This window comes from Capsicum annuum, chromosome 9 (assembly GCF_002878395.1).
Source record: "Capsicum annuum cultivar UCD-10X-F1 chromosome 9, UCD10Xv1.1, whole genome shotgun sequence".
NCBI lineage: Eukaryota > Viridiplantae > Streptophyta > Magnoliopsida > Solanales > Solanaceae > Capsicum > Capsicum annuum.
Window position 1 is genome coordinate 82,425,096 of NC_061119.1, and position 23,016 is coordinate 82,448,111.

The window sequence follows — 23,016 nt, forward strand, 5'->3', positions numbered from 1 at the left end:
TAAGCAAAAGAAAAACAATATCAAGTTAGGACATTCTCCCAACCTTTTAAGCCTCAAATCCCATTGGGGTGGACAGGCACCCGTTGTCGTAAAGGCCCGAGGGCACCAACCTATGATCCTATAAATCTCATGCATGTAAATATGATAACCAAAGGTTTTACCAAATATGATACAATGCATCGATGAGAACAACCACGTGGGAAAGCATAAAATTACATACACAAGACTTGGTCGTTTGGGACAGAACATCTAAGAGACAAGACACTACCATGCTTAATTTTATATTGGTATATAAAACCTCTAAAAGATACATAGGAACTTAGTTAAGGTCGGGACAAACTTTCGCCTTACCCTTAATTACTATAATACCAAAATATATAAAATAGACTCAGAAGCCCCAAATCAACCTAGAGATCCCCAATAGTCACTGGATATCCTGTGTTCCCACTAGCAAAGTTTATTAGCTAAAGCACATGTTCCTGTAGCATGAAATATATGCCCCCCCATGAGGGACATTAGTACTAAAATATGTACTGAATATGTAAGGTTGAAGGTAACTACACATGATACAAAAACTCAATAAGAATCTGATACAAATGTGTAAATAGTGCTATTAGACCACCTTTATATATATTTGTTAGATCAGGTACATTACATTATTTTCTTTATTTTACCATTCATACTTCATAATCTTTGTAAGCCATATAATGCAAATGCCCAACTGATCAGTGATAAATACATAAATTGGGATAGGCCCATGCTAGGCTTATGCGACTGAGCTGCCACCCATATATAAATAGATTAGGATCGGCCCATGTTAAAATTTTACCCTTGAGATTCCACACATATATAAAGGTATCAGGATCATCCCATACTAGGATTATGCTCTTGAGCTGCCACCCCTTCAATTAAGATTTGAGATACATAGTTTATTTAGCCTTTGAGATTGTTACTTTTGTGGTTAACATTTTGGTACCTTTGAAAAATAGTTACCAATAGGAGACATGTGAATAAACACTTAATTCCATGAAAAAGAGATATGGAGAAGATTGTACACGAATGAAATATTTAGGAGATATAAATAATATATGGGTCTTATTTGACTTAAAGAAGAACTTTTAGTCTGGCTAATGAATGTAAAAATTAAGCTTGATAATAAGTATGTGGTGATACATTTTAACATAGTAGGGAGTGGGATAAAGGTTGTTAGCTAGATGGGAGATCTTTTGCTTCCACTAGGTATCATTTACAATGGGAAAGCTTTAGAAGCTTACTTTGTGCCACAAGTGTTGGATTTCATGCCAAAGAATCCAACAGTGTAGCCTTTCATACGTGGTTGTATAACTTTGATGACAAGTCAATTAACTTCGCCTTTAGGATTATTTATCTACAATAAAGTATATGGTAAAAATAGTATTAGTTACTAGCCAACACACTAGGTTATTTAACTTTGCCAAAATAGTAGCTGGATAGTAAACACTTAATGTATCAATCAAGTGTATTATTTTAACCGCTTTTATCCTCCAATTACATCCACATACAATACAATTTCTTTTAAGATACCTCGAATAAACTTTGGCTTCATTACACCCTTCAAACGGCATATAAACAGAGTGATTAGCAACATATGCAATAATTAGTTTGATGGTTTACCACCACACCTTTCTTCAATATTTCAATACAAACTAGTCATACCTTTCTCCAACATCAACCTGGCAACCCCTAACACATACACATAAAACATTCCACAAAACAACCCCAAATTTCCTTTTTCGTAGCAATCAATTATTTAACTCATCATCCCTTGAGTTCCTTAATAACAACACATCCATTATTCTTTACCCAAATTCATACATAAGAAGGACAAAATGGAGCAGTCACCTTACCTCAATTTTCTGTAGCTTATCCTTTTAACTTTAACTCTTTAAGAACTTGAATTTCCTTTACACATTAAACCAAAGAAGCAAAGAGAAGTCTCTTAATAACAACGAAAAGTGAGTAGGAAGCTTGAGCTATATTCTACCATGAACTTATAATTAAGAACTTACTACATGTTTTCCTAATCTTCCATTAGATAATTAATCTAAACCTTAAGTTTTTTCACTTACCTAGTCTTGCAAAGATGAGGGTTTCTTCAAGAACCCTAGAAGGGATTTTTAGGGCTACTGTTCTTATCCTTGATAGAAAAAGGAGAAAATTGAAATTAAAAGGGTGTATATCATGTTTAAAATGAATAAAAAGACCTACTATATTTGTTTATACGGAGCCCTCTAGAACCTCCCTTATTGACCTCTTTTACAGCAACAAATTAGGCCAAGTAGGTGATGCACCTACTTATGGCTTCAAAATGCTCAAAATTTCAAAGTAGATGATATACCTACTTGCTTAATTCATAGTTGGTCTTAATTAAATTGACCCTTTGCATATTTAAGTGTGAGTCTTTTCTCTATTTCCTTCCTCTTTTATTTAATTTGGGTCCAAATAAGTATGCTAATAAAGGCCCAAATCTGATAAATGGACTTGGTCCATTAACTTTTTTCATGTAACTCAAGTAAGTGACCTCCCTACTAGTTTAATTAAGCCAAGCAACCACCTCGATAAATTACACCATTTTAAGTTCTTAATCCCTTCAATCTAACTTAAAACTCATATATACTTAGTCACTTTAAACTTTAGATTCAAATACCGGCTTACTATTCCAAGTTAAAGAATTGTATCGATGTTAACTTGGTCATGCTAAAACATACAAGAAGTATCTAGAACTCCATCTACACCATCAATACTCACGTAACAAATCTCGTCTGGTACCTATACTACAAGGCTATACCAAGTTCCATGTAAATAGAATAAGTACATGCTAATACGAGGTGTTAAAAAACCATAGCCAAAATTAATGTCTATGAAATAACCAAAGTAAGTAAAGAAATCCATGATATGAAATGGAGCCTTGCAAAGTATGGAAGATCACTACTTGAATCCAATAGTTGATCCTGAATTCGATCACTAAGAAGGAGGAGTAGAATGGCTGGTTTCTTCGTCGCGTGGGGGTATAGCTGCCCGAATACGAGTTAGTAGGTGAAAGCTAGCAAGTACTCCCGATAAGGATAAAATAATTCCAACCTTTAAAACCAAGTAAACCAAGAATATGCATTCATAACCATACATATATATCTATATAACCATGCTAGGAAAAAGGATGCAAGATTAGCATGCATTTAAAACCATTAACATGGGCATGTATAGCTTAACCGTCCTAGAACCACCCATGGGATATATGGGTCCATCATAATCCTCTGAATAGGACCGATGTGTGTAGCCATACTAACCAGAGATACATAGGAGTAGGAGATTCCTAAGTACCCTTCTCTCATCATGATACATATATACAATTGTAACTTAGGGATTCACATGTACCCCATATGGTGATCATGACCAAATCCTTATGTTGGCAAATATGAGTTTCCAGTGTCCATCCATTAGACTTACACCATCACAGTTAGCTATCACACCCTGCTATTATTGCCTAATTAAAACCATTACAACACAACAAAACCACCAATTCCATTAATTATTAACCAAGTCTAACATTAGTTGTATCATCATACCTACTATAGCTTGCAAGAAATTTCCTTAGCCATCCTTTTTATGAACAAGAGATTCCCATGTACCCATAGATTACATTTTTAAGTTGACTTGGGGGAGTCCCATGTACCCCACAAGTGTTTCATTATTAAGTTTACTTAGGGGATTCCCTTGTACCTTACAAGAATTTTCATTAGACCAACCATAACCACCAAAACCTTACCATTTAACCATTCTAAACCCTTTAAACTATTTATACCATTTAGGGTTCCATTACCAAAACCGGTAACGAAATCCATGTTGATCATTTCCTATTTCCATTTTGCCAAATCAATTTCTTAATACAATCCTCCTGGTCTCATGTGCTCAACTTTTACTACTTCCTTTTCTGACATACCACTATTCTGAGAGTACGAAAGAAGAACTCCAAGATTATCCAAATGGTGAATTTCCTTTACCAAATCCTACCTCTCCTTATAAACATGAACTAAACTCCCCATGGATAACCTGCTAAGAGCATCAGCAACAACATTAGCCTTACCTGGATGATAGTGAAGACTTATGTCATAGTCCTTGAGAAGCTCAAGTTATATCCTCTGCTAAAGTTTAAGCTCCTTTTGAGTGAACACATACTACAGACTCTTACGATAAAAAAAGATGTCCACGTTTGCTCCATACAAATAGTGCCTCCAAATTTGTAATACAAACTCTCGCTAAATGCTCCAAATCATGAGTAGGATAATTCCTCTCATGCACTTTCAACTGCCTAGAAGCATAGTTAATCACCTTACCATGTTGAATCAAAATACAGTCAAGTCCCACCTGAGATGTATCATGGTAAACCAAAAACCTCTCATTACCTTTAGGCAAAGTCAAAACCAGACCCAAAGTTAGTTTATTATTTAGCCTCTAAACTACTCTCACAAGCATCCAACTAAAAGAACTTTACCTTCTTCTGAGTCAACTTAGTCAATAGGGCATCTATCGTTAAGAAACATTTCACAAACCTTCTATAATACCCAGTTAAACCCAAGAAACTTTGAATGTTATTTGGATTCATAGGTCTAGGCCATCTTTTGTGGATCCACTATAATCCCCTTACTAGAAATAATATGACCAAGAAAAGTCACAGCATTCAACCAAAAATCACACTTGGAGAATTTGGCATACAATTATTGCTCCTTTAAGTCCTACAACACAATACAGAGGTGATTGGCAAGATCCAACACACTTTTAGAGCATACCAGAATGTCATCAATGAATAGAATGACAAAGATATACAAAAACTAATGACAAATCCTATTCATCAAATCCATAAATGGCACCAGGGTATTGGTCAAACCAAAGGACATAATCAAGAACTCAAAGTTCCCATACCAAGTACAGAAAGGTGTCTTAGGGATATCCACCTCCCTAATCTTAAGCTAATGATACCCAAACCAAAGATCTATCTTAGAAAAGAATTTTGCACCTTGCAACTGATCAAACAAGTTATCTATCCTTAGAAGAGGATACTTCTTCTTAACTATCACCTTAATCAACTACCAATAGTCAATACACATCTAAAGGGAACCATCCTTCTTATGCACGAATAAATTGGTGCACCTCATGGGGATACACTGGGACAAATCAAACCCTTGTCTAAAAGATCCTTAAGTTGTTCCTTGTGTTCTCTCAACTCAGCCGGAGCTATTCTATAAGGAGGAATAAATATTGGATGATTGTCCAAAAATAAATCAATCCAAAATCAATCTCCCATCTGGAGAAACACAAGCAAGGTCAATTGGAAAGACCTTAGGAAATTCATTCACCATCGAAACTAAATACAAAGAAGGACCTTCCGAGTTAGAATATCTAACCCAGACCAAATGATAGAAAAACCCATTAAAGATTAACCTTAGAGCACTAAGATATGAAATAAACTTCCCCATCAGAGCTAAGGAACCAAACTCTCATTTAATAATTGGTTCACCAAGTAACTTAATGACAACCCTATGGGTTCGATAATCTAATGATACGTAGCATGAATGTAACTAATCCATCCCCAGAATAACATCAAAATCCACCATATTAATTCGAACAAATCCACCAAACTCTTCCTGCTACTAACAGATAACACACATACCCTATAGATTCTTTTAATAAGCACAGAGTTACCTACCAATGTAGAAATAAAAAAAGGTTCCAAAATAACCTCGGGGTTAAAACCAAAATACATAGCCATAAATGAGGTCACTTAAAAGAATGTGGACCCCAGATCAAGTAAATAATACACATCATGAGAAAATAGTTGTAACATATAAGTCAGGACATCAGTTGATGCCTCAAATTCCTGCTAAGTAGCAAGAGAATATAACTGGTTTTGACCTATGCTGATAGCAGAAGCCAAAGTAGAAAAGATGTAGAAGCAGCACCTTTTGGTGTAGAAGTAGAAGTAGAAGTGACCGCCATACTATTCTCTCTCGTAGATACCTTACCAACTGGATAGTCTTTAAGCATATGGCATGGCTGACCATATTTATAACACTTGTCCCTCCCCTCATCAAAGAATCCCTAATATAATCGATCATAAAACTGGAAAGGAGAATATGATGAAGCCTACTAATCCTAATTAGCCTGATATTGGGCACCCTATGCTATGAAGTTATTGCCACCCTGTTGATGCCTGTCACCCTATGGCTTCAAGTAAGGAGAACTAGTTATGGAGAAGGAATCAGAACTACCCCACATTTTATTTGGCCATTTACCAACATCCCAACCACTTTTTGTTGACCACAACCTTGGTCAGAGAACCTGAACTTCATACCCTGCCTTTCCCCTCTCTTAGCTTTCTTTCTTTTTTCTCCTCCACCCATTGCATATGAATAACCAATTAAGAAATATCTATGTCCTTGATCAGTAATTTAGTCTTGCTTTCAAGGACCAAATCCTGATATAGTCTAAAAGAAAATTTTCTTATCCTTTCTCTTATATCAGATACCAATTCAAAAGTATACCTTGACAATTGGTAGTATTTCATAGGATACTCCTCGACCGGCATCTTACCCTATTTAGAGTTACAAACTCATCTACTTTCACTTCCCTTAACTTCTAAGGAAAGAAGTGGTACAAAAATGCGTTGGAGAAAGTCCTCACAAGGATGATTCCTTAACAACACCCCTTACTCTATCCCAATCATTGTTTTAATTGTACGCCACATCCTTGAGCTGAAAAGCTGCAAACTCCAACCTTTCCATATTTGTGGCATGTATAATTCTAAGAAAAAATTCCAAATTATCCAAAAAACCCTTAGGATCCTCCTTCACCTTAACACAATTAAAGATTGAAGGACTTATCTCTATGAACTAGCCAACTCTTATCGCCTTAGAAGATTAATACTAGATGAACACACTCAGACTGAGAAGCTACCAACTGAGCAATCATATGAATCGATTGACCAAACACTAAATTTGTCACTTTAGCCTAAGGAACTTGAGAAGGACTAGAAGGAACCAGTGGAACTCTAAAAATATCACGGACTATACCCTTAGATCGAGTATGGATCCCCTAAGTAAACAGTGTCCCATCAACATTATCCTTAGTTAGGATAGAAGAGTTTCCATGAACTTTAAATCATCAAGGCATGATTTGAAAAGTGAACAAATAGAATTAGAGAAGATTTTCGTGCTCATACCCCTAGCTTAAAAATAAAGCACAAAGAAGAGAAATATTTCTTGATGCCTTGTAGCCTCGCTCTTATAAGTGTGGCGCACTACAAACCCTCAAAATAGGCTCTACTTTACACGGCTCCATGGAATCCCATTTGACTATGAACCTAAAACTCGGATACCAACTTCACATAACCCAAACTAGGGCCTCATCATAAGTGGGCACCCAAGTCCAAAAGGGGACCTCTCTCATTACCTAACCCAACCCCAAAATATCCATACCCTGAGTTGGATGAATTCTAAATATATAATAAGATAGAATTTATTACAATTCCATACTCTAAGATTGGTCTATAACCATAAAAAACCCAAGCAAGTTCAACCATTCAATATCAACCAACAACCATAACCAATCTAATATAATAACAAAGTTCCTGTCTGTTACATAACATAAAAGGATGGAACAATATAAATTAAGTCAACTAGTATCATCCCCAATACCAATTCCAATACTAAGGCTGACACTAATATCGATGCTATAATTCCAACCTATAGTAGTTCTACAAAACCTCTAAATAAAAGAAAAATAATAGCTGGTTAGGACATACCCTCAACCAAAGCCAAAACCAGTGTCCATAAAATAACCAAAGTATATAAAGACACCCATGATATGAAATAGATTCTTCTGAAGTATGAAAGCTCACCACTTTAATTTAATAGCTGATCCTAAATCAGATCACTAAGCAGGAGAGGTAGAATGGTAGGTTCCTATATTGTGTAGGGATATAATCACCCCAAGATGGGTTAGTAGGTGAATTTTATCAAGTACTATGGATAAGGATAAATAATGTCATCCTTTCAAAACAAGAAAACCAACCATACACACTTACAACTATACATACATATATATATATAACCATGATGGGAAGAGGGAATTAGGTTTATCATACATTTAAAACCATTAACCTAGGTATGTGTAGTATAATCATCCTCAAACCACCCATGGGATATATAGGTTTAGCGTAACCCCTAAATGGGCCTCGATACATAGAGTCGCATGAATCAAAGATACCATAGGAGTAGGGGATTCTCAATTACCTTTTACTCTCCATGATACATAAATACAATTATAACTTAGGGGATTACCATATACCCTATATGGTCATCATGAACAAATCTTTATGTCAGCAAACATAAGTTTCCAATATCCATCCATTGGACTCACACCTTCATGGTTAGCTATCATACCCCACTGTTATTGCCTAATTACAACCTTTACCACACAACAAAACTACCAATTCTATTTATAATTAACCAAAGCTATCATTAGTAGTATCATCATATTGATTATAGATTGCAAAAAATATCTTTAGCCATCATTTTTTAGAAGAAGGAATGCCCATGTACCCATAGATTACATTGTTAAGTTGACTTGAGGGAATCCCGTGTACCCCATAAATTTTTCATTATTAAGTTTACTTGGGAGATTCCCTTGTACCCTACAAGGCTTTCCATTAGACAAACCATACCACCAAGACCTTACCATTTAACCCTTCTAAACTATTTAATCCATTTATACCATTTCGGGTTCCATTACCAAGTTATACATGCAATAGTTCCATTAAAAGTCCAAAAATATAGTAAAAGCATTTTCATGGGTATTTTATCAAACAATATTAGGGTCATAGTGTTTTGAAAGCCAAAACCAACTACTAATTAACCATTCCCATGCAACCAAATGTTCAAACCACTACTAAAGCATGTAAATCCATAATTAAAACATGGAAAAACCATAACCAAGTATTTATAACTAAGAACCCCAACATATATTTGAAAACCCAAAATTATAAAATAATTAAGCCATGAAAACAATTTATAAATCATGAAATTTAGTTGGAACTAATAATGAGGGAGAAGTATCTTACCTTAGATTAAAAAGAAGATGTGAAGAAATCACTCCTATGAGCCTCAATTGACCACCTTGAAGGAAACACTAGCGTTTTCTTAACCCAAGAGCCTTGAGAGATTTTGAGAGAGTTTAGAGTGTTTGATTGGTTGCAAATAGGTGATGAATCCCTAAAAAAGGTGTTTTAAGTTATGGGGTCCCTAGGAGTTATAAGGGGAAATATCTAGATTACCCCTAACTTAAACTTTATTGATTCCCAGCGGGAGGGTACAACAATACCCTATCCATACCCTAGGGTACGAGTGGTACCCATTACTCATACCTCAAGAAGAATCTCAACCACTACACTGACCAGCCTATGACTCCAAAGTCCCACTCATACCCAATCATACGATTGGTACCCATAAATTATACAATATATAGAATCAAGAGGGGCTGATACTATCAAACATACGAGTTAGACCATACCACTCATACCCTATTTCACAACCCATGGTGAGCCACTCGTACTCAAACCCAAGTTAAGTTACTAAGTTTCAGATTAAGTAACAATACGACTCATCACCCACCATATGACCACCTAATTCATACCTACACTAGAAGCTAATTTAACCCATCAACCAATACTAGTTAACATATGATAAAGACCATATAGATTATACCCCCATCATATTATAAGTACCCCCTAGTCAAATGTCTAAGAATTACAAATGAAGGAATTTTTCTACGGTTCCAAATCCTAGAGTATTATAGATAGGATTTATAATTTGGGTTTTGTTGACACTTATGGTTTGTTTTGCACTATATTTTAGTCAGATTTGGTTGCTTAAAATTGGTGGAGAGGTTTTATGGATTCTAGACCAGCTAGATTTTCTTCTTTAACATGGACTCAGTTCTATAAAATATTCTTGGTGAAGTACATATCTCATAGCCTTAGGGATCATTTAAGGGATCAGTTCTCTAGATTGGAGCAAGGCTCTATGACAGTTGTGGAGTAGGAGGCTTGTTTTTACAAGTTGGCTTAGCATACTACTCCTATTCTGGACATTTAGTATGAGAGGGTTTTTGCTTTGTTTGAGGATTGAGACTTACTTTCTGTATCTATACTTTGAGTTTGATTATTGTGGGTAGGTCTTTTCTTGAGGTTTTGAATCACGCTTAGTTGATTGAGGAGATGCTTCATAAGGCCTAAAGGGTCAATGATAAGAGACCTATATATCAAGGAAATTTTAGTGGGAGCCATAGTAATTCCTGATTCAAAGGTAGTAGTCCTTATGGTGGGTATTCTCTGCGTCCATCCCACCATCTTTAGAGTTAGCCTAGTTGATCAATTTACAAAGATCTTCAGATTATTGATGGAGGCCAGTCTAGTGCTAGTGATTGCCTTGGTTCAGTTAGCGGTCAATCTACGAAGGGTTCATATTTTAACTATTCTACTTATGGTGGTTATGCCAGGTTGATTGAATCTATTGTTTTTGGTTTATCTTAGAAAGCATGATATAGTTGTTGATCATTTCATCATTGTTATCAAGAGTGCCCAAGTCGTAGGGATATTATTTATTCATCTTGGATTATTCCCTTATTAGTGTAGTTTATCTCTTAGTAAGAGATGGTTCTCAAAGTCATTGAGATAGTTTCCAGTGTACTCGAGGAGGGTCTCAGAAAGGTAGGATAGAAGGTTGGTTAGGAGCCTAGCTAGGTGGTGGGTGATGTTAGTTATATATAGTACCTTCTAAACTCGAGGTTAATTCTCTAAATGTTGTTATGATAGGTAAGATTTTAGTATACCGCCAGTCGCCCCTTGCTTTAATTAATCTGAGATCCACTTACTCTTATGGTTTTTCTTATTATGCTCTATGATTAGAGTTATCTTAGGATTTACATCTATTTCATTATGTGTATTTACTCTCATGAGTGATTCTTTAGTAATGGATTGGGTATTCAGAGCATGTGTTGTGACTATTAGAGATATTGATACTCCTACAGATCTTATTATTGTGGATATAGTAGATTTTGATGTGATTCTAGTCATGGATTGGGTATCTCACTATCATATGGATTATTTTGCTAAGACCACTAAATTAGCCATGCCTAGCATACTTCCAGTCGAGTGGCAAGGAGCGATTAACCACAAACCGATAGATATTATTTCTTATGTTCATTCTAGGAGTAATATTTCTAGGCTTTGCAAGTCTTATCTCGCTTATATTTGTTATACTAGTATGGAGAGTCTATCGCTTGACTTTGTTCTTGTAGTTTGTGAGTTTCCTGATGTGTTCTTTATCGACCTGCTTGTATTCCCCTTTTTCCATGACATTGAGTTTCTTATTGATCTCAAGCCTTGAACCCAACATATTTCTATGGCAACTTACCATATGGCTCCTGCCGAGCTTATGGAGCTAAATTCTTAGCTTTAGGGTCTTCTTGGTAAGGGTTTTATTAGGGAGATCTTATGTTGTTTGTAAAGAAGAAGGATCGTTCCATATGTATGCGTATTGATTATAAGAATCTTAATAAGGTACAGGTGAAGAACCATTATCTTATGCCTTACATTAATGATTTGTTTGACCAGCATAAAGGTGCGGTGATGTTGTGTAAAATTGATTTGAGATCTGGTTACCATAAGTTGAGGATTCGGATAGAGAATATCCCTAAGATAGCTTTTAGGACCTATTATGGTTATGATGAGTTCCTTGTGATGTCTTTTGGCTTGACTAGTACCCTAAATGCATTTATGGATTTGATGAACTAAATGTTTAGAACTTATTTAGATTTATTTTCTATTGTGATCATTGATGATATTCTTGTATATTCAAGGAGTAGAGAGGAGGATGCGCAATATTTGAGGATTGTGCTCCAGACTTTGAGAGATCATATATTTTTTACCAATTTCTCTAATTATGAGTTTGGTCTTAAGTCAGTCAAATTTCTTGGCCATGTGGTGTCTAAGGATGGTATTATGGTAGACCCTGTCAAGGTTAAGGCAATTCATGATTGGGATAGACCTACATCTATGACTAAGGTTCATAACTTTACTGGTTTGGCCGATTATTACAGATGATTCATCAAGGGATTTTCTACTATTTTAGTTCCTATGACAAGATTGACTTGCAAAGAGGTTCTTTTTTTATGATCTAAGGAGTGTAAGTTGAGCTTTGGAAAGCTTATGGATTTTCTTACTTTATTTCCTATTTTAGATTTTTTTATTGAGGGCGGGAGATTCACCATGCTTTGGGTTGCTTCTGCCATTATCCTAGGTTGTGTATTATTGCAGCATGGTCGTGTTATTGCATATACTTTGAGGTAGCTTAAGGTGTACAAGCGCAACTACCCACTTATGATTTGGAGTTGGCAGTGGTAGTTTTCATGCTTAAGATTTAGAGGCATCAACTTTATGGAATTTATTATGAGTTTTTCACCAATCATCATAGTTTTCAGCATCTTCTAACCAAGAGAGAGCTTAATTCTAGGCAGTGTAGATGGATGGATTTGCTTAAGGATTATGATACTTCCACCTTGTATCATTTGGGCAAGGTTAATGCAGTATCAGATGCCTTGAGTTAGAAGGCTGTATGTATGGAAATTTTGGATTGTATTTCATTCACTCAGCGGTCGTTGGAACAGGATATTCTGTCCCTAGCCAACTTCATGGTTTGCCATTATATTTCAGACCCTAGGAGGATTCTTGCTAGTGTTGAGGCAAGGCCATCTCTTTTTGAGTAGATTTTGAATCATTAGTTCAAGAATAGTCTGGTTTGTTTCCTCAATGGTCAGGTGTTGAGAGGTGAGTTTGAGAGGATCACCCTAGATTTTATGGGTATTTTGAGATTTGACAGCTATATTTATGTTTTGATAATCGATAACTTGATCCAATTGATTTTTACATTAGGCCCACAGCTCTAGATATTCCATTCATTTGGGCACAATAAAGATGTATAGAGAGTTGAGACAATATCATTAGTGGAGTAGCGTGAAGAGAGATATGGCAGACTTTGTATCTTGTTTCCTTTATTATCAGTGGGTAAATATTGCATCAGCATACAGGTGGTTTAATTTAGAGATTGCCCATTCCTTAGTAGAAATGGGAATGGATTACCATAGATTTTGTTAGCAATTTTCCTTGCACTTCCCATGGTTCTGGTGGTATTTGGGTTACCGTGGATCAGTTGACCAAGTCAACATATTTTATTCCCATCTTAATTATGTAAGACTAGGGTTTTGTGTTCACTTTTAGATTTTAGAGAGCTTTTCAGAAGGTGTTGGGTACTCAAGTGGATTTGAGTACAGCCTTTCATCTGCAGATCGATGGGTAGTCCAATTGAACTATTTAGGTGCTTGAGGATATGCTCCGAGCTTGTAATGGATTTTGGAGGCCGATCGTAGAAGCACCTAGCCTTGGCAGAGTTAGCTTATTCCAATAGTTATCATTCTAGTATTGAGATAGTGCCACATGGGTGCGTACAACAGAGATTCTTGTAGTTAAGGTTCAGCGGAGGTACTGCCAGTAGAGGAGGTTATGTGGGAGATCGAGAGTGAAATGTGAACCTAGTATCCTCATCTATTTGAGATTTAAGTTATACCCTAATCCTTAACTTTCACGGATATAGTTTCCTTTAGTAGTAGATATTGTAGTGACCCTTTAAGTCATTTTTCATATTTCCACTTATTTTTTCCTTTAGAGCTTTTCTATAGCCACCCCAAGTACTTTATGACTTGCTGGAACTAGTTGACAATACCGTTACCGGGCAATTAATTTGTTTTTTGGAGCCATTTCTCTATTTTAAAGTCTTTGCTGGTTATAAATGGTCACCAGGAAGAAAGTTCAGTGAAACAACCTCAAATGAAAATTCTGACTATTACAACATCTCTAAAATATCAATTTTAATCTAGGAGGACTCTTAGTTCGAGTCTCGAAGAACCCGAGCTCATTTATTGGTCAAAAGTTAAGAAATTGGAAATTAGGTGTAGGACTCATATTTCATCAAAAGGACCTTACATAGAAACTTCAACTATGCTATTGAGTCCGAAATATCAAATTTGGTATGGTTACATATTTCTTTAGTGCATATGGTATTCCAGATAAATCCCGAGGGCTTCGAAAAGACATGGAAAATACCAATTCTACTGTTATATCTGGTGTATCACAATCACTAGACAACTGTCATCGCGATACCCTTGGTGGGCAATAAGTTCCACGATCGTGATGTCTTATAGCAATCATAATTCACTAGTATAGCCATAAGATGTGGCAATCGTGGTCATGATAGCAAGACCCGAGAACCTGGTAGGGTATAAGTACGCCATTTTAACCTATTTTTGCCATTCTTCATCCATTCTAATAGAGCTAAAACGTTAAATAGTAAGGTACAATAAAATTAGAGTGTGTGGATGATTTAGAAGCTTAGATATTGATAGATTACACAATTTTCCTGCAAATTTGAGGTACGATTCCTCAGATTTCACGATAGATTTCTCATTTCTTGTTCAAAAATCCCAAAACCTTTGAGGCTTGATTTTTTCCCCAAATTAGCTTGGATTTTACCCATTTTAAGAATAATGATTCCATGAACATCATGGAACATTGGATTGGCTTCAAAAATGCGATTTTACATCAAATAAGACCCTTATGGGATTTTGGTGTGATTTTTGGACCCAAAGAACTATAGTGTAATATGGGTATCGTTATTCTCATATTGCTAAGTAGAATGTTTTTTGATAGCTTGGCATCTTGTGGAAGCTTGTCAAAAGCAAAAATGGTGATTTACTAGATCTTTTAAGGTTTCTTTGGCGTAGAGGTAGGCTAGATTTTACCCGTTGCTAGATTGAGGTAATTCATAGTATGTTTAGGATATTGTGTTAGTTTTGGGATGGTTTTTAGATGTCGGTATGATGAATTGCAATGCTTGGGTTAGTTGTATCATTTAGGCTATTCGAAAACCATAAATTTTGCATAATTGACCTAGTTTCTCATATTTTAGATTAATCTCCTATCTTACAGATAATTAAGGATTTTTAACAACTAAAAGTGGATTTGGATACCTTAAGTCTTGTTCGGGTAGAACTTGCAAAAAATGAAGCTTTAGAAATTAGAAGTTGGCCCTTTACCCACCCTAGGCTAAGATGCATGTTAGCTTTTGTAGACCTTTATTCTGCTGTTAAACTCTTGAAAATACTTATTGAGGTTATAGTGAGAAACTTGGACACTTGATGGTTAAGTTGGTCTATGTGAGAGTTGACACCTATTGATTATGCTATTGATTATACTATTAATTACATTGTTATATTTATAATTATCAGTTCAAGTTTGGAGGATGGTTATGATATTAACTATATAAACCAGTTAAAGTCCAAAGAAAGATTGTGAAATTGATGATATATTTACTAATTTGAGTTTGGATATTGACTATATTTATTAGTTTGAGTTCGACTATTGATTATATATTTATCAATTTGAGAGTGGCTATTAATTATATTTATCGGTTAATATTTGACTGTTAGTTATGCATATACCTATTTGAGTTTGGATATGTATATTATGTTATTATGATATACTTATTATGATTTAAGGATATTGGGGTGTGAGATTGAAAATAATAATTTGGCTAAGTATAAAAATAAGGATATGGCTATAATGTGGCATGATGTGAGTGGTTTCTTGTGGAACTTAGAAAATTGGTAAATGATGGTGGCAGGTTATACTATCTTGTGTGTACCTTCTAGGCTTATAGGGGCTTGCGATGGGTTGTTTACTTTTCCACACTAATTGGCGTATTGAAGTAAATTTTGTAGTTATGATTGCATGTGTTGATGCTTTACATTATATTATGCTATTACTTTGGTTTATTTACCTATTTATGCATAGCGATGTTAGAGATGATTCAGGTTCATTTCTACCTTGACTTAGTTATGTTATCTTGCATTTTTTTTCATATTTATATCACGATTTAGCTAAGTTGGCCAGTGATGCCTACGGAGTACCCATAGTTTATGTACTCATACTACACTTCTATACCTTTTTGGGGTAGATATGAGTACTAGTTGCCCTCATTAATTGATGTTTATATATGTTGATATTCGAAGATAGGGTGAGATCTTTGAGTTAGAGTCACCTATTTTCTTCTATCTTTCATATCTATTCTTTAGTTTTAAGAAAAGATTATGTTGACTATTTTATTACATAGGTTGTATTATTACTAGATGCTCTTTTAGCTCTACCAAGTCGTGGGATGGATTTCTATTCTATTAATTTATCCTTATCTATCTTTCCTCATTAAATGCATGATGTGGTGTTGATTTTTGCCCTGTTGGGTATTTTCCACTAGGTTAACCCATTGTATTTGACTTCGTCTTACGGTCTAGCTTACATATTGGAGGGATTTAGTAGGTGTCATCATGACTCATAAATTGGGTCATGACAATTTATCTATGTCTAGTCTTTTATTTTTTAGCCGTATTGTATTTGACTATTTAGTACTCGTAGTCCTATGTAGTAGCTCTTGTATTGACATTACTGAGTCTTAGGATTGTTGTTGACTTTCCATCTATCAATTAGACATTTTTTATTATGTTAGTGCCATTTAAGTCTTTTATTGTTAAATTCTAGCCTTTATGCCACTTTTCACTAAGTTAAACCATTGCATCTATCTTTGAGCCATGGTTCAGCTTACCAACTTAAAACACCTTGGGTTTTGGCCCTTAGAAATTTCTTGAGCTTTGAGTCACTTTTCTTGGACCAACCATAAGAGTCCTATGGTGTGAGTATGGTTCTTGGGACCCTAGTTGTATATTGGTCAATATGATATTGGACAAGTTCTGTCCTTGGAATGAGAAGACTCTACATGAGTCGTATGTTCAAGTAATGAGAGCTAGGGTCCAAACCATATGTTATTTAGTGTTTAGCATTTGATGTATTGCCTAGGGTATGGCTGGAATGGTACTAGATGTATGGTGATGATATGAGTTAGGCTAGAGAGTCATATGTTTGATAGAAATTGGTGTCCAACCTTCTGATCAAGTGACGATATAAAGGTACCACTCGTACGATGTCGTTAAGAGTTGAGGGGTCCAATCATACCCACCTGAAGGATTTTTACAGTTTAAGTTGGAGGTATTCTTGATATTTCCCCTCTTAACTCCTTTCGACCCCATGACATTAAACACCTTTGAAGGCCTTATTAATCTATTATTCTCAATCAAACACTCTCTAAACTCTCTCAAATCTCTCTCAAGCTCTTGGTTCAAGAAAAGGCTAGGGTTTCTTCAAGTCAATCAATTAAGGTATTTCAAAATTAATTCTCTCCATCTTCCTTGGTGTCTAAGGAATGTTTCTACTCCCTCATTGTTAGTTCAACTAAAAGTATGTTTTAATGAATGGTTTTCATGGTATTGTTGTGGATTTGTTTTAGTTTTGAAATAGATGTTAGGGTTTTTTGTTTTACATGGTTGGATAATATTTTCCCATGTTTTTCCTAAGGTTTTTCAAGTTATAATTATGGTTTGAACATATGGTTCCATGGTAATGGTCAATTGATACATGATTTTGGTTTATAAAACTATATGCCCTTACCATTTTTGTGAAAATGCCAATGAGAATGGTTTTGTCACATTGTTTGGCTATTCTTGAAACCTTTGTATTTCATAATATGGTAATGGAACTTAAATTGGGTTGGTTAGTTCTAAATGGTTTGGAAAGGCCTTAGTGTTCATCGCTTTTGTTTGATTTGAAATCTTGTGGGGTATATGGAAATCTCCTAATACTTGGATAAATGACATTGCTTGCAAGCTATAGTCGGTATAACTATACCACTTCATAATGCTTTGATAATTGACTCCTGGAATTTTTCACTTGGTTATGTGCTAAATGTTATAATTGGGCAATAATTGCGGGTTGTGATAGCTAATCATGAAGGTGTGGGTCTTATGGACGAAAACTGGGAACTCATGTTTGCCGACATGAGGGTTGGTCTTGGTGACATATGCTTGCAGGATACTCGAGAATCCCCTAAGTTTATACTTATATATACGTATCATGAAGCACGAAGGGTATACCGGAATTCTCGCCTCCATGATATCTCTGGTTCGTGCGGCTACACGAACTGGAGACGATTTAGGGGGTAACACTAGACCCATTTATCCCATGGATGGATTATGATGGTAAGGATACATAACCTAGGTTAAGGTTTTAAATTCATGCTAAACCCGATTCCCTTTCCCAATATGGTATATATATAAGTATGTATGTGATTGCATATGGTTAATTACTTTGGTTTTGAATAATGGCATTATTTTATCCTTATTCCTGAATACACGCTAACATTCATTCCACTAATCTTCTTCTGGCGCTGTATCCCCATGAGATGCAGGAACCGACCATACTACTCTTCATGCTTAATGACTTAGATTAGGGGCCATCTTTGTGTTTAGATTAGGGGCCATCTTTGTGTCAGACTAAAGTGGTGAGCATCCATACTCCGAAAGACTCTAGTTCATGCTATGAACTTCTTTACATTACTTTTGTTTCTTAGACTTTAGTTTTGGCTATTTTTCGGTGTATGTCCCAACTAAATGTTTTTTGTTTTTGGTTAGAGGCTTTGTGTGACTGTGTTGGGCATGTGCGATGTCGATATTGGTGTCATCATTGGTATTAGTATTGGTATTAGGGGTGGCACTAGCTAAATATTTTATTGAGGTTGTTGATTTATGGTTATAGACTTTAATTAATATCTTTAAATTATTCTTTTTTAATGTTGTTATATGTTAGTAATTTATCTAACATAGAGTGTAGGGTGGTTATGGTTTGCTATTGAGGGTGGTCTCCGATCCTGATTGAACTTGAGGCACCCAAAATGACTAGTACTTAGTTTGGGTCCTGTTAAATTTGTATCAGAGCCCTAAGTTCATGGTCAATTGGGAATCCACAAAATCGTGTTGAATAGAGTTTCTTGTAAGGGTATGTAGCTCGCCACACTCATAAGGGAGAGGCTACAAGGCATTTAGAAATATTTCTCTTTCTTGTGTTTTATTTTCAAGTGGTAGAGTCTAAGTCCTAAAATCTTCTTTAATTTCGATTTGTTTCCTTTTTAGATCATGCCTCCTTGATTAACTGAAGCTCACGAAAACTTCGCTGCCCCACCCAAGGAGAATATTAATGGGACATTTTCTACTTATGGGATCTATACTTGGTCTAGGGGTCCAGTCTTGATTGTCCAGGAGTTTCACTGGTTCCCTCTAGTCCTTCTAGATCTCCTCGGACAGAAGTGACAAATGCTGAGTTTTATTAGTCCATTCATATATTGTCACAGTTGGTAGCTTCTCAGTCTGAGCGTGGTGTTCCGGTCACTCCATGTTCTGAGGACACAAAGGTTGTCCAGTTCATAAGGTTAAATCTTCCGACCTTTACGGGTACTAAGGTTAAGAAGGATTCTCAAGGTTTTCTAGATGAGATGGAGAAAGTTTTTCGTGTTGTGCATGCCACTAATATGGAGGGCATGGATTTTTTCACCTATCAACTGAAGGATATAGTATACCAATGTTATGAGGAGTGGGATCAATTAAGTGGTGATGATGTTGAGTCATCTTTATATGAGGATTTTTCTAATGCTTTTTTGGACCATTTTTTCTTTAGGAGTTGAGGGAGGTAAAAGCGAAAGAGTTTATTAATCAGAAGCAGGGTAAGATATTAGTAAAGAAGTATTCCTTAAAGTTTCAGCAGTTATCATGATATGCTCCTGAGTTGGTTTCTAGCATGAGAGCTAGGATGAGGAAGTTTGTTTCTAGGGGTTATCCATAGACTTGATTTTGGAGGGTAAGGCTTCCACGTTAAACAAGGACATGAATATCTCCAGGTTGGTGGTGTATATGCAACGAGCTAAGAAAAAGAAGAAAACATAGGCTTAGATAGTAGAGAGGTAGGGTAAGAAATCTAGATTTTCTGAGTATGGTGGTGGGCAATAGTAGAGTGATAGGAAAGGTAAAAGGTAGCCCAAGAAGAAGTGGAGAAATTCTAGGTCTTATTCGATAGCAAGTGGTCCCTACCCAAAGCCATCGAGTAATAAGCATTTCTATGGTGGCGACAATTATAGGGTGCATTATGCCCAATATCAAGCTAATAGGGCTTTGCAAGCACTATTATATCCTTCTTGCAGATTTTATTGTTGATTGTGTTGGGGTTTCTGTGATAAGGTGAGAGACTGGTGCTTAAATTATGGTCAGCTAAGGAAAATGCTTAGAAACTGACCTATTGGTAAGGTTTCCTTTGGGGAAAATAGGGTTCCGGTTGCCTCTTCCTCGGCTCAGACACCAGAGGGTGCACAATCTAGTTCTGGCACTTATCAAAACTATCTCTATGCTCTCACTACCTATCAAGAGTCCTAGGCATCACCTGATGTCATGACTGATATATTGAAACTCTTTTCTTGTGATGTGTATACTTACTTGATCTAGGGTCCCCTCTATCTTTTGTGACCCTATTTATGGTTGTGCTCCCTGTATTTTGTCCCGGGTGTATTTCAAACCCATTTGCTTTCTCTATCCCAATAGTTGACTCCATGATTGCTAGAAGAGTCTATAGGACGTGTGTAGTATCTATTGGTAGTAAAGAAACTGTGGTGGATCTATTTTAATTAGATATTGTGGACTTTATTGTCATATTAGGGATGGATTAGTTGCACTCGTTCTATGTGTCTCTAGACAGTTGGACCAATAATATTGTCTTTAAATTTTTTAATGAGTGGAGAAAGGTTCCCTATCTCTTAAGAGAAGGTTCATATTACGTATCCTAGAGATCAAAGATCAATCTCTAAGGAATGTCTCCATTATCTAGTATATGTTTATAATTCTAACTTTGAGGGTCCTTCCTTTCATTCCATCCTGATGGAGAATGAATTTCCTGAGGTCTTTCTTAAAGACCTCTCTAGTATTCCTCCTAATAGGGAGATTAAGTTTGGGATTGATCTTATTTCGGACACTCATCTAATTTTTATTCCTTTATATAGAATGGCTTCAGCTATGTTGAAAGAGCTTAAGGAGAATCTACAGAATCTTTTAGATAAGGTTTTTATCTATCCTAGTGTGTCCTCGTGGGGTGCACCTATTTTATTCATGTGTAAGGAACATTCCCTTTGGATGTGTATTGATTACCGACAGTTAAGGTGATGGTAAAGAATAAGTACCATCTTCCAAGGATAGATGATTTATTTGATCAGTTGAACGGTACTAATTTTTTCTCCAAGATTAATCTTTGATTCGAGAATCATCAGCTAAAGATTAGGGAGGTGGAAATCCCTAAGACTATTTTTCATATTCGGTATAGGCATTTTGAGTTTCTGATTATGTCTTTTGGATTAACCAATGCCCTAGTGGCATTCATGGATTTGATAAATAGGGTATTTTATCAGTTTCTAGATTTATTTGTCATTGTGCTCATAGATGATATTCTAGTGTACTTTGAGAGCAAGGTGGATCATGTCGATCATCTCTACATTATATTGCAGACCCTGAAGGGGTAGTAGTTGTATGCTAAATTTTTTAAATATGAATTCATGTTGAACGTTGTCAATTTTCTGAGTTATATCATTTCCATCAAAGGGATCATGGTAGATTCATAGAAGGTTGCAGAGGTTAAGAAGAGGCCTAGACCCACCACTCCAATCGATATTCAGAGCATCTTGGATTTAGCTGGATACTATAGAAGGTTTGTGGATAGTTTTTCATCTATAACTGCCCCATTGACTAAGTTGACCGAGAACAAGGTAAAGTTCCTATTGTTTGATGCTTATGAGGGTAGTTTTGAGAAACTGAAGGATAATCTATCTTCGGCTCTAGTATTGACTTTTCCTGGAGGTACTGATGGGTTTGTGGCCTACTGTGATGTGCCTTGTGTGGGGCTTGGTTGCATCTTGATGTAGCCTGGTAAGGTGATAGCTTATGCCTTTAGGCAGTTGAAGGTGCATGAGAGGAATTATCCGATTCATGATTTGGAATTATTCGCCGTGGTGCACATTAAAAATCTTGCATCACTATTTTCATGGAGTGCATGTCGACATCTTTTCTGATCAAAAGAACCTACAGAATGTGTTTACTCAGAAAGAGCTTAGCCTCAAACAAAAGACATGGCTTAAGCTTATCAAGGATTATAACATGATTCGTTATTACCATCCAAGTAAAGCTAATATTATTGTTGATTCTCTTAGCAGGTTATCGCTAAGGAGTCTAGCTTATGTGGAAAAGGAGAAGCAGGAGTTGGTGAGGATATTCACCATTTGGCAACCTTAGAGTTCATCTCTTGGACTCTAAAGATAGTGGTGTGGTTGTATAGAAGGTGGCGCGGTCATATCTTTGTGCTGAAATAAAGAAAAAGCAAGTGTTCGATCCTATCTTGATGAGTATCAAGGGTGATGCAGGTGGGAAAAAGGTGATGGCCATCGATATCAGTGGTGATGGTACCTTGTGGTACCAAGGGAGGTTATGTGTTCCTGATATAGATGGTTTACAAGAGAGGATCTTGGCTGAGGCGCATGAGTCGCACTATGTTTTTAATCCTGGTTTGGCAAAATGTATCATGACCTCAAGGAGATGTGATGGTGGAACCATAAGAAGAGGGATGTGGAAAATTTTGTGGCGAAGTGCACGATCTTCCAGCAAGTGAAAGTTGAGCACATGAGTCCTGAAGGATTGTATCAAGAAATTAAATTACTGTGTGGATGTGGGAAGTGATCAATATGAATTTTATTACCGGTCTTCCTCAATCTCGAAATCAATTTGATTCAATTTGGGTCATCACAGATAGGATGACAAAGTTTGCTCATTTTTTATTGGTGACGACTAGTTTCTCGGCAGAGGATTATGCGATGTTGTATCTCTATGAGATAGTGAAATTGCATT